Raw genomic sequence first — 14,707 nt, forward strand, 5'->3', positions numbered from 1 at the left:
TCTCCGCTACTGTAACTAGCTGTTGTCAGAACTTGTTGTGATGGTCCTTTCTTCTGCATTCCTGTGATATGAAGACTTGTCTTGATGCGCTGGTGTATTTTAAACTTTTTTTCACGAAATGTTTTTCTCGCAAACTCGACCATATAAAACAATTCCGTCATATGTAAATGTTCCAGGATGTTGTGCTATCCACGAAACGGCATTTCTTTTTTCGAGTGGCATGGTGCACAAAATGTTACATGCTTCACATCATAAACACGTTCAACTGTGTGCAAGTAGATAGAAAGCAAAACAATGGACGTGCAACCAATAGCTTGTATAGTTTAATGTACACTCCTGGAAATGGAAAAAAGAACACATTGACACCGGTGTGTCAGACCCGCCATACTTGCTCCGGACACTGCGAGAGGGCTGTACAAGCAATGATCACACGCATGGCACAGCGGACACACCAGGAACCGCGGTGTTGGCCGTCGAATGGCGCTAGCTGCGCAGCATTTGTGCACCGCCGCCGTCAGTGTCAGCCAGTTTGCCGTGGCATACGGAGCTCCATCGCAGTCTTTAACACTGGTAGCATGCCGCGACAGCGTGGACGTGAACCGTATGTGCAGTTGACGGACTTTGAGCGAGGGCGTATAGTGGGCATGCGGGAGGCCGGGTGGACGTACCGCCGAATTGCTCAACACGTGGGGCGTGAGGTCTCCACAGTACATCGATGTTGTCGCCAGTGGTCGGCGGAAGGTGCAAGTGCCCGTCGACCTGGGACTGGACCGCAGTGACGCACGGATGCATGCCAAGACTGTAGGATCCTATGCAGTGCCGTAGGGAACCGCACCGCCACTTCCCAGCAAATTAGGGACACTGTTGCTCATGGGGTATCGGCGAGGACCATTCGCAACCATCTCCATGAAGCTGGGCTACGGTCCCGCACACCGTTAGGCCGTCTTCCGCTCATGCCCCAACATCGTGCAGCCCGCCTCCAGTAGTGTCGCGACAGGCGTGAATGGAGGGACGAATGGAGACGTGTCGTCTTCAGCGATGAGAGTCGCTTCTGCCTTGGTGCCAATGATGGTCGTATGCGTGTTTGGCGCCGTGCAGGTGAGCGCCACAATCAGGACTGCATACGATCGAGGCACACAGGGCCAACACCCGGCATCATGGTGTGGGGAGCGATCTCCTACACTGGCCGTACACCTCTGGTGATCGTCGAGGGGACACTGAATAGTGCACGGTACATCCAAACCGTCATCGAACCCATCATTCTACCATTCCTAGACCGGCAAGGGAACTTGCTGTTCCAACAGGACAATGCACGTCCGCATATATCCCGTGCCACCCAACGTGCTCTAGAAGGTGTAAGTCAACTACCCTGGCCAGCAAGATCTCCGGATCTGTCCCCCATTGAGCATGTTTGGGACTGGATGAAGTGTCGTCTCACGCAGTCTGCACATCCAGCACGAATGCTGGTCCAACTGAGACGCCAGGTGGAAATGGCATGGCAAGCCATTCCACAGGACTACATCCAGCATCTCTACGATCATCTCCATGGGAGAATAGCAGCCAGCATTGCTGCGAAAGGTGGATATACACTGTACTAGTGCCGACATTGTGCATGCTCTGTTGCCTGTGTCTATGTGCCTGTGGTTCTGTCAGTGTGATCATGTGATGTATCTGACCCCAGGAATGTGTCAATAAAGTTTCCCCTTCCTGGCACAATGAATTCACGGTGTTCTTATTTCAATTTCCAGGAGTGTAACTGTTGCCGCCGCGTACGGTGTGACAGCAGAGGGTATTAACCGGGTGTGCGAGCGCAAGAGCATTGACTTGTCTGCCTGACCCTGTTCCTCTGCTGTAATGATTTCAAATTTTTAAAATATTGTAAACATAGAACGAAAATATGCATCGTCCTAAGTTTTTAGTAAAAATATGCAATAACTATTGAAAAGGAGCCAAACATACAAATGCATATAATACGGTCTCTACTCATCACCCATTCATCTAGTCCCTAAGAAGGTCTGTTTATTCCATTTGTGTGGGGACAACCGCATGTTCAAAGCTTGTGCCTTGTGGGTAACTACCCTGTTTCTCACATACAAGATTTTGCTCGGCAACTCAACAGCGCGCGGATTTTTAGAGTAACTTATCATTGCAAAGCATATCATCAGATCCCCATGTACTAAGATGACATACTGAAAAGAGCCATCATTATGGCTGAAATGGCTCTGAGCACTATGGGACTCAACTTTTGAGGTAATCAGTCCCCTAGAACTTAGAACTACTTAAACCTGACTAACCTAAGGACATCACACATATCCATGCCCGAGGCTCCTAGAACCGCTCGGCCACCCCGGCTGGCATATTATGTCATTCGGCTTGTTTGAATACCGGTTTATGCCATATGGTATCAAGAACTCTGGTCAGACGTGACTGTACTTTTTTCCCTACCTTTTTCTATGCCTATCTCGATAGCATTCCCATCTGCTTCACTTCTGCCAAGGAACATGAGCAACACTTATGTGCCGATCACAGTTTGGAGATTAACCTCAACAAACCACAATTGTGCAGCTCTAGTGTTACCTTCCTGGGTCACACCATCACCGTCCAATGTCAGACAGCATCATATTTATCAGTGACCTGCCATTACCAGAGACCTATCACAATCTGCAACAGTTCCTCAGAATAGCAAATTTTTTCAGGTACCATATACCTCGTACTGCTTTTCTCCAGAATCCATTGACAGACATGTTGGGGGCGAGAAAACTTCAGGGACATGGAAAGTGCTGTGGTCTGACAACATGATCCGCACATTTGATGGTCTCAAGAATGACCTCACAAATGCCATTAGACTCAAGCATCCACTAACTGATGCTCACATCTCTGTGCCAACTGATATGAAAAAATCATTGATCAGTGCCGTTCTTCAGCAACACATCAGCGATATGACCCAACCTCTCCATTTTTCTCGAAGAAAATCTTCTGTTTCCAACACAAGTAATCAGCATTCTACTGGCAACTCCTCGCAATCTGTGAGACTGGGCGATATTTCCATGAGGACACTGAAAGATGTGAAGTCACGATCGTGACTGATCATGAATTTCTCGCAGGTGCACTCTGCAACCCTGTCAATGATCATCCCCCACAATGTTTCCATCATATGGACCTCATTAGCCAATACACCACCACATGTCCGTTAGATCAGGGGGCCTGATAACATTGTCACTGATTATACATCACATGTGCACGCCATTTCTTCTCCCTTTGACAAACTAGTTTGCCTGTCAATGGGTGACCCCGACATTCAAACTCTGCAACAAGACACTGCCTCTGCGTTGACAGTGGAATCCCACTATCTTCCTGGCTCATCATGTCCAGTGCCACGTGATAACTCTATGGGTACTCTCCCCCACTGGTCCTGACCTCTCTATGAAATAAATATTTTTGGCCATACACGACCTGGCATGCCTGGGAATTAAGGCTACCAAGTGCCTTGTGACAGAATATTTCACCTGATCTAGAGTAAAAAATGACTTGCTCTTGGACACACACATGCTTACCTTGCCAGCATAGCAAGGTTAGTCAACGCCCTCTAGGACAATTCAAAATAATGAAAGGACTGTTCAGTCATGTACACCTTGACCTCATGGGTCCTCTCCCCCCTTTGAAATGTTTTAGGTACATACTATCAGTTATCAATCACGCCAGCAGACAGATGAAGGATCTTCCCCTCTCAGAGAAATTTGCTTATTCGGTTGCATGAGTGTTTCTCATTACATGACTCTCGCACATTGATTGTCCCTCTTCTATCATGACTGACAAAGGGAGACAAATTGAGTCACTACTTTTTACCAGGTTATGTGCCCTATGCGGTGTCAACAAATTCCACACAGTTGTGTATCGCCCCCAAAGTGTTGGTACTAAAAGCAACCACCATGTGTCACTCAGGCTTCTGGTCAGAGGCCCTTCCGTGGGTGTTACTTGGCATCCTTACAGCCTTTAAAGATAGCCTAAACTCTTCCTTAGCCAAAATCTTTTATGGCTAGCCTTTGATACTCCCTGCCAAGTTTCTTGAAGACTCTAAGCTCCCTCTCCTGCTGAACTCCCAGCCTTAACTGAGTGTGTCCCCTCACACATTTCCAACATCTGCATTGTGCCTCCGCACTCTTATATTGTGCCATAAGTGTTTGCACACAAAGATCTAGAACACAGAGAATTCATTATGCTTTGAGATGACAAGGTCCAGGCAGCATTACAACCTCCTTACTCCAGCTCACACAGGGTGCTTCAGTGCACCAATAACACTTTAGACATTTGTGTCAGTGGGAAACAGTAGACTATGTAATTTAACCCTAGGACACCTAAGGGGGGGGGGGGGGGTTCGTTGAACCCACAATTTTTTTTGTCCCCCCTGCTTTTGCCCAATTAAGTTTCATACTACATATTCCCTTTGAGTTATTGTTTGTTGGCTATTTTAAGAAACGTTAGTGTCAATATATTTTATAGACAATTCCTGCTTTGAAAGAAAAAATAAGTAAAAAATATTATGGGTCCTCCCCCCCCCCCCCCCCCCCCCACTCTAAGCTTCCATGCTATAGAAAATTTCCCTTAGTAGGATTTCGTATTTCTCATCTCTACAACAATGCAAGTTAGTTTTTTGTTGGTTGGTATTCTTGACATTCACAGCACTCAGTTTACTTTCAGAGGAAGTGATTGTTGATGTCAGTCAGCTGTTATTTATCTTGTAAACTTGCAGCGAGTTAGTGCAGTTCCCTACTGTTCACACCCAGACTTAGAAATGACTAAAAGAATATGTGACTCATCTTTAGAAAGAGTTCTGAATGAAATTTTAGATGAAGATTCTGACTCAGCGAGTGAAAGTGAATATGAGGATGGTGCTATGGAGTATGATTCAGATAAGGAAAGTGATGTGGATGTTAGAGAAGATGAAGATAGTGCAGATTCAGGCAGTGACCATCAGGATGTTATTGTGGCCAAGTCTGGAAGAAGGTACGTAACCACATAGCCTAGAATTCCTCAGAGGTCTGTTGCTAATATAGTAAGAGAGCAGGCAGGAGTAACTCCAGCTGGTGGTTGCCATTCACCTGAAGAAGCCTTGAAATTACTTCTTACGCCTGACATCATGGATGTTATAGTAAAACACTCAAATGAAGAGGCAGTTAGACGAAATGTTACTTTGACTAATGAGAAAGAGTTGTACGCCTTTATAGGAATCCTGAAACTTATGGGGGCAAATAAGGACAATTCTGTCAGTGTACATGATCTTTGATCAGACCTAATGGGTCGGCCAGTTTACAAGGGTATTATGGCAAGAGAGCATTTCAAGGAACTTATTGCAATCATAAGGTTTGATGACAAAAGTACCCACCAGCTAAGAAGCGAAGCATACAAGTTCACAACAATCTGTGATGTTTTCAACAAAGTGAATGATAGGTTTTCACTACTGTATAAACCAGGGGTCCACCTCACCATTGATGAGATGCTCAGCTTGTTTAGAGAATGCTGCCCCTTCAAAGTATTTATGAAGGATAAACCGGGCAAGAATGGCATCCTCGTACACATGATGTTTGATGCAGTTCATAGATACGTCTTGAATATGGAATCCTATGCAGGTAACGTTCATAATTTGTCGAAAGAAGAATGGGGTTCAGCAGCTGTCGTCCAACGTCTGGTAGCACCTGTGAAAAATACGGGTCAAAATATTACAACAGACCAATACTACACATCGGTGGATTTGGCGGAAGAGTTATACCAAGACTACAAAGTTACTACAGCAGGAACTCTCCAGTCAAACAGGAAGCATATTCCATACGTAATGAAGAACATGTCAAATCGAGAGCAATATTCATCAATGTTCTTGTTCACAGATCCATCAACAGGTAGGCTTCCAGTAACTTTGGTGTCCTACATAGCAAAAATGAAACCAAGTAAATACTTACTGATGTTGTCAACAATGCACCAAGATAAAGGCACTGTTGGAGGAGAGAAGAATAAAACTGAGATAAACACATATTATAATTGCACTAAAGGTGGAACTGATACCATTGATAAATGGCACATATGTACACCTGCAAGAGGGGAACAAAGAGATGGCCTCTATCTGTATTTTACTCTCTCATTGACATTTGTGCTATCAATGCAACCACCATATTCATCCAGCAACATCCAAGGTGGAATGAAAAGAAACACAACAAATGGAAACTTTATCTTCTGCAAGCTGGGATGGAACTAGTGAAATTGCAGGTAGAAGAAAGAAGTGCCAATGCAAGAGGGTTATCTAACCAAATTGTTCAATCAATGGAGACTATTCTACAAAATAAAATCAAAGAAGTAACAACAGAAGCACGTCATCCTCCTGCAGGGAAATGTCAGTGCCATATTTGTGAAAGAGAAGCTAAAACAAAGAAGCAGAAGTACAACAATCTAAGTAAACCAAAACAGTATTGTGGACAGTGTCATAAATGTATGTGTAACTCACATTCAGAAAAAAATGTGAAGTGTGTCTCTTCTCTTGAAGTTGAGGACTCAGAGTAGTCTATTGTATATGAAAACATCTGTGTTTTGTATTGTAATATGTCAATTTTTATTCACTCAATCGAATATTTATAAAAATTAACAACATTTTTAAACCGATGCCTTAGTTAAAATACATACGTCGTTTTGAAAGTTGTAATTTTTCATCAGTAAACTTATTTAATACCCCTGGGCTCACCGAATCCCCCCCCCTTAAGCATCCAAGTTAGAAAAAAAGGCTTAAGTGTCCTAGGGTTAGTTGAGTTAAACCTGCTTAGACCCTTGACAAGAACCCTCATTTGATATCTGATTCTGAGATGTCATCCATGGACATACCTTTCGTCTGCATGCACCAACCAATTGTCTTCTGAGTTCACTTCTTCCTGTGTATCCGCCAACATCAGTGCTCTGTGTGATGGCTCCCTGCTGGACGATGTACCCTCTCCCAGTGTGAACTTTATACTGTCATTGCCTCACCCTTCTCTCTGTGTTGCCATCTTTTCATGATTGACATATCTGCATTGAGGATCCCTCGCTGTAACTCCAAGATGGCACCCTCATTGTTTCCGCATGTTCCTTCACATACGCTCAGTGATTCAGCAACTGCCCATATTCTCCAACATCTTTCAGCTTCTGAACAATGCCGATGGAAACAACATTGCAGCTTCCATTGACAACAACGATGCCTCTCTATCACTATCCCGCTCATCACACACCCTCCCTCTACAGTGTGGGATCCATGAACCTTCTCTCCCAAGCAGGCCGACCTCTGCATTCTCCTCAATGGCTACGAGGCTACACGGTCTCCAGGAACTGTGACTTCACTTCAAGAGCTATATTCATCAATGTTCTTGTTCACAGACCCATCAACAGGTAGGCCTCCAGTAACTTTGGTGTCCTACATAACAAAAAGCAGAAATGGTACAGTCCCTCATGAGTCTGCCACAACACGACTGGTCACTTAATCTCGCACACCATGTTGCCATCGCCATTCCACCCCATCGACGGCAGTGCCAGTCCTTCATTTCCTTCCCCGTTGTGCCTACACTGCTGTGAAGCTCAATGATATCTTCTTTGACTCAGTCTGTTTTCTCTCACCATTGTGATCATTAGTGAATTATGACTTTGTATCAGTGCATTGCAACAAATACATTATTCTACGTAAAGTGGTCATATGTCATTATATTCACCCAGTATAGTGCTTGTTAACACAACACCTTAATGTGCAGTCTCAATATCGTTACACAAAGACATATTTTAAATAGTTGTCTTCTTTTCTCTTCCCCCTAGTTTCTATTCACATTTTCCCTTCCTCTCTTTATAAATTTTCATTGTTTTAATATTCTTATCAGTAAAATAGATATTACAATTAACTGTCTTTGCTACTTAAACATAACATTGACTACACTGTAAAATGTAATGAGTCAAGTCTCGTATAACAGAGAGCCTTTAAGCTCTACTCTGTCCATAGTAAACAAGGAAATAAAATAAAATAATTTGAGTGTTGGATGTTTATCATGTACTTTTTCTTCACATACTGATTGTTTTGGTAGTTTTCCTGTCTTCCCATTACTTCGAGAGCTTATTACTACCTTATCTCTATTAAATTCAGCCTTTTAGCAATTCTCAGGATAACCCAAACATGAGAAGTATACAGATTGGTATGAAAAAAGAGATTTTAATTTGTATATATGTGTAGCAGAATTGTAGCTGACTGTGTGATCAACATTATCACAATAATATCTTCTGATGCTGTTTCTGTGTACTCTTCTATCATTTTTGTTTATATGATTGACATTGCATCCAGAATGCAGAATTGGTATTTGTATGGAGAAAAAAGAGATTGATCAAGTTACAGAAAAAAGCCACATATACCACCAGGAAACATTAATCAAAATTTTATGGCCAATTTCATAAAATGAATATCAATGGGCTCACAAAGAAAATTCTGATCTTAGCCCCACCAAAAATTAACAAAAACAATTGGCTAACAGAAATTTATGAAGGCCTAGTAATAATTGGCACTTCCAAAGAAATATTTCCAGATAGATCAAAATTTAGAACCATAATTAACAGCTGCAAATTTGCTGAGATTCCCCCTTGGCAAGCTCCAGGATAGACAGAAGAAAAGAAGAAGAAACTCAGTGAATGGTTTGGAAGTAAAAGAAGAAAGGAAGTCCTCCATAATTTAAAAAGCACCCCTCAGTGGACACAACGAATCATAAATGTTTGTTTTATCCATGTAAACACTTCTGGCCACTTACTTAATTTCTGAATCATCAGTGTTGTGTTCCCATATGCAAATCCATGTGTAATACTTCTGCAATTAATGGGATGCTATTGTGGAAGGATTATCATTTCAAACTTGCGTGTATGCATAAGTTCAGCTTGACTTTTTTTTGGATGCATCCGTTGGATCATGTATACTGCTGCATACTTTATGATATCAGAATCACAATTCTAGGGCCATATTGTATTTATTTACATCTGCACATTCTGATTTATAGATTGTAATTTAAGAGGTTTGTGTAATGCTGTGCAATTACAAAACATTAATAAGTCTCACATTCAGTTCATTAATTGTGACTTAAAATATACACTACTTTTCTGTGTTAGAAGCTGTGGTTCATTGTATGAAGGTACTAGAGATCAAAGAATTCCAAACATTAAGTTAGATTCTGTTGCCAACAAGAGTTTTTAGTCCATGAAAGATTCCTTTCGCAGAAGACATTTTCTTCACAGAGACCATAATTTTGATTTCTTCTCTTCATTTGGCTTCATTCTGAGAAGAAATAATAATAATAAAAAGTAAGTAAAAGACTTAAAATGAAACATTCAGGGTTCAATATCCAGTAGGCCCTAGAATTTTTCTCTGGCACTTTTCATTTATTTTACCATTGACAACTATTTATTAATGTGGAAAATAGGAAGTTGCATGATGCATCCGACATCCTTCTATAACTGGCAGTGTAAGTCATTTACAGAGCAGAGGAAGGCAAACACCTTTTCTAGTAGTACTAATATAGTAACTACACCTGTACTTGTATCTCAAAGATTTTTTACATCTATGATATATTATATAGTATGTGATAGGTCTCTTTCTGACATATGTCAGAGTTTTTAGGCGTAATGTGCAGGTTACCTTGCTGTTTTGTACAGTGACTCAGAATGTTTGAACTTTTTGTGTGTCTCTGACTAATTTCATATTTTTTGTTGAACAGTCATGTTCCCAGCATCCTTAAGGGCATAACAACCTTTACTCATATTTCAGTCAATTTGTGCCACATATATTTCCCCCTTCATTTTTATCTGGATCAATATACTCATCAATTCATTATTAATGGTGACAGTTGCCTATTGCACATTTATGATTTGTACACTGTGCAAATTTAGAGCTATTGTTTTATCAATATTTATAATTAGCTGGTTTAAGTGAGGACTGTGGCACTGCATGTTTTTTTCTTGAATAGTTTAAATTCACTCCAGATTTCATTATAACTTGTGTTATCAGCAAAAACTATTGTCTCATATGCCTAGGAATTTGAGATCGGTGATTAAAACATATAAGGAAAAAGTGACCCCTGTACAGACCTCTGTGTAACACATTCAGAGATTTTTTCTGTAAATCTTATGCCAAGTCTATTTACAGTTGCTCATAAATGACTGAATCCACTCATTCGACACTCCCTAAAAAGATCTGATGAGCCCTTCTAAGGAAAACAGTGTGATCAGTCATCCCAAGTGCTTGCTGTTGTTGTTATTGTAGTTTTCAGCCCAAAGACTGATCTGATGCAGCTCTTCATGCTTGTCTATCCTGTCAAGAATCTTGATTTTCATGTAACTACTGTAACCTGCATCCATTTCAACCTGCTTAATTTATTCAAGTCTTGGTCTCCATTTACAGCCCCCCCCCCCCCCCCCCCAACACACACACACAAACTTCCTTCCATTTCCCAAATTTCCCTTCTCTTAGTCAAATTGTGTCACACATTTCTTTTTTCTTCAATTCTGTTGAGCATCCCCTCATTTTTTATTCTATCTATCCATCTAATCTTAAGCATACTTCTGCAGCACCACATTTCAAAAGCTTCTATTCTCTTCCTATAATCTGCTTTTCACTTGCATACAAGGCAGCTTATTTTTTAGAAATGCTTTTTTTGGTGTAGCCAGTCTGCATTTTATGGTCTCTATATTTTGGTCATCATAGCTGGGGATTTGAACTACACCACGGGAGTACATTTGACACTCAATTGTATGCACATAAAATAACATTGATAATTACTGTACAAACAGCTCTGTCTATGACCATGGAACAATCACTAGACTGAACTTACATTTACCAGGAAAGAACAAACACAAAACTCAAAATAGCATTTCTGTCAAATAATAAAGTTGTACAATAAATTGCCAAGGGAGATTAAAGAAATTACTGAAACAAACTTATTTCAAAGGGCAGTTAAAAGTACCTGTTAAGAATACTTTTTATACATATAAGGATTACTTAGATAATGCAGAGTGGGGATTTGGTAAAAACATGCATTAGGAGTACGCATTAGGAGTGATTTAAAATGGAATGATCATATAAAGTTGATCGTCGGTAAAGCAGATGCCAGACTGAGATTCATTGGAAGAATCCTAAGGAAATGCAATCCGACAACAAAGGAAGTAGGTTACAGTACGCTTGTTCACCCACTGCTTGAATACTGCTCAGCAGTGTGGGATCCGCACCAGATAGGGTTGATAGAAGAGATAGAGAAGATCCAACGGAGAGCAGCGCGCTTCGTTACAGGATCATTTAGTAATCGCGAAAGCATTAAGGAGATAATAGATAAACTCCAGTGGAAGACTCTGCAGGAGAGATGCTCAGTAGCTCGGTACGGGCTTTTGTTAAAGTTTCGAGAACATACCTTCACCGAAGAGTCAAGCAGTATATTGCTCCCTCCTACGTATATCTCACGAAGAGACCATGAGGATAAAATCAGAGGGATTAGAGCCCACCCAGAAGCATACCGACAATCCTTCTTTCCACGTACAATACGAGACTGGAATAGAAGGGAGAACCGATAGAGGTACTCAGGGTACCCTCCGCCACACACCGTCAGGTGGCTTGCGGAGTATGGATGTAGATGTAGATGTAGAACACACAACTTATTTATTTCATTCCATTGTTCTCTTTTCTGGGAAAAGTTACTCACGGAGCTAACACATTATTCACTTTCTTGAGCTCAGTATCTCACTCGTTATAGAGGAATGCCAACTCACTTTTGCAGACTGGTAAACAGGATGTTTCAGTACACAAAATGATCCTGATGCCAGCTGACGGAGTGTGTGGCATTATGAAATAATGTAGGCCTATTCATAGTGTGTGTAGTGACTGTGAGTGAGAAATGGATCAATAGTGTAGCATTAGCCTTTTATATAAATTACTTCTCCGTAAAACAGTATTGTACACAAGAAATAAACCAAATCAGGCCACACTGTTTTAAACAGAGCAACATCTTATTCAAGAGGGTGGAGGTGCCAGTTTTCAACTATTCATTTTGGTTTTAGTTTTCCATTATTTCCCTAAATTACTTCAGGCAAATGCTGAGATGGTATCTGTTATAAGGCCATGGCGGAATACCTGGCCCATTCTTGTCATATTCAACCTTTAAACATATAATTGCCTCCATATGTTAGTTGGTATACCAGGACATATCTAATATCATTGTAAAAGCGATCTTCTGATGAATAAAATTATGACTTCAACTGTTACTACAACTACTACCACTGCTACAAATACAATGGCATGCTGTGAGTGATGCGAGGAAAGTCTCCTTTAGTGGCATCCATAGCGCCACACATTGGAAGATAGCAAGCCATAGAGAGAGTGTGTCTGAAGGTGGCATGCTGGTGGTCTTTTTGAATGTAACTTCTTCTGTGGAGATGTGAGCAACATGCAGCAAGCACTGTGTGGTTTGCAAAGACACCACTGGTACTGCCCCTGTTGTCATAAATAAGTTTTAGAGCAGTTTCTGTTGATTTATGGCTGCCAAAGCCATGCTGTGAGCTAGTATATCACTTCTGTTAATGAATTTTTGTCAACATATAATACGTAATATACTCTGGCATCTTTTAAAAACTGACAGCAGTAATTACATTCTTTATTTTTCTATCCCACATTTTGAATGGGTGTTATTTTAGATGCTTTTAGTGTTTCTACAAAAATACTTGATTGGAGTGTGATATTACACATATGTATTAGAAGCTCCATTATATTTTGTACACTTTTTTCTCTGATCAGACATTGTATACTGTCACTGTAATAATTAGTTCTTAACAGTTTTTACTACTTCTTCACTGGTTATATCGGTAACATGCAATTCGTTTTTGTAAGACATGATTTTGTTTCTGGTTGGCTTTATATTTCTGGTGAAGTGTTTTTCTTTTAAATTTTCATCTACTGGTGCACCAGGAAGGTAACTATTGATCTTGTTTCCAGGTTCTGTTGACTGAAGACTTTTGTACTCTTAACATTATGCATCAGAACAATGTCTTCACTTTTTTTTATAGTTTCTTATTGCCTTCCAGATGAAACCCAAACATGTTTTTGGCACAGAAAGGGGTAAATTATGCTGCCACAAAAGTCTTTGGGTACCTACCAAACAGCATCAAAAGCCTGACAGATAGCCAACTAACATTTAAAAATAAATTAAAAGAATTTCTAGATGACAACTCCTTCTACTCATTGGCTGAATTTTTAGATATAAACTAAGTAAAAAAAAAACTTAATCATTCTACATCTACATCTACATCCGTACTCCGCAAGCCACCTGACGGTGTGTGGCGGAGGGTACCCTGAGTACCTCTATCGGTTCTCCCTTCTATTCCAGTCTCGTATTGTACGTGGAAAGAAGGATTGTCGGTATGCTTCTGTGTGGGCTCTAATCTCTCTGATTTTATCCTCATGGTCTCTTCGCGAGATATACGTAGGAGGGAGCAATATACTGCTTGACTCTTCGGTGAAGGTATGTTCTCGAAACTTCAACAAAAGCCCGTACCGAGCTACTGAGCGTCTCTCCTGCAGAGTCTTCCACTGGAGTTTATCTACCATATCCGTAATGCTTTCGCAATTACTAAATGATCCTGTAACGAAGCGCGCTGCTCTCCGTTGGATCTTCTCTATCTCTTCTATCAACCCTACCTGGTGCGGATCCCACACTGCTGAGCAGTATTCAAGCATTGGGCGAACAAGCGTACTGTAACCTACTTCCTTTGTTGTCGGATTGCATTTCCTTAGGATTCTTCCAATGAATCTCAGTCTGGCATCTGCTTTACCGACGATCAACTTTATATGATCATTCCATTTTAAATCACTCCTAATGCGTACTCCCAGATAATTTATGGAATTAACTGCTTCCAGTTGCTGACCTGCTATTTTGTAGCTAAATGATAAGGGACCTATCTTTCTAGTCATGCAATATTTTGTGTAATGTAATTTCTTGTACAGACATCTTTTATTAACCTGACACGTTCCACATCATTACGAAGTGTCGTATTCATGATCTATGGAACAAGTATTAATCTAATCTAATCTTTCATTTTTTTTGCAGTATAGGTACAGGAATCACTATAAATTATTTTAACCTCCTTAATAACCGGGCGTAATATGTTATTGTATTATTTGTATTATGTGCAGTGATCTGTTGAAGAACTTCTTTCTTTTTCTGCCAATTTATTCTATGATATCAGTGCAGGTTATCAATAGTGGAGATCTCTCGATAAGGTGTTTCCTTTCAATAAATTCTTGTCTTATTAGTAGAAATTCCTTCTTTACCCAATAATGTGCCATCAGGCATTTTGGTGGATACCTTGTGGATCATATTACAAGGTGCACGTGTGTCTGTTGATATTTGATAACAAATGCATGTCGTTGGTGTCTGTGCCATAAATTTAATGGTGGCGCTAGTACAGTCACCGGAAGTACATTTGTATGTGTTCATTCATCCCTCCACGCCGTCCAACTATAGCATGCACAACAATAGTTGAAGCGTGGTCTTATTACTCTTATTACTGTCCTATCTGTACTACTAAGCGTCTAAAACAGAGTACAGTTCCAGTTACAGGTTGCCTATCTCATGGCTTTCAGGGGTAACAAAAATTTTATTTTTAGTACTTCTTATAATTATTTACTTAATTA

The sequence above is a fragment of the Schistocerca gregaria genome, chromosome 2 (genome assembly GCF_023897955.1).
Source record: "Schistocerca gregaria isolate iqSchGreg1 chromosome 2, iqSchGreg1.2, whole genome shotgun sequence".
In the NCBI taxonomy this organism is placed as follows: Eukaryota; Metazoa; Arthropoda; class Insecta; order Orthoptera; family Acrididae; genus Schistocerca; species Schistocerca gregaria.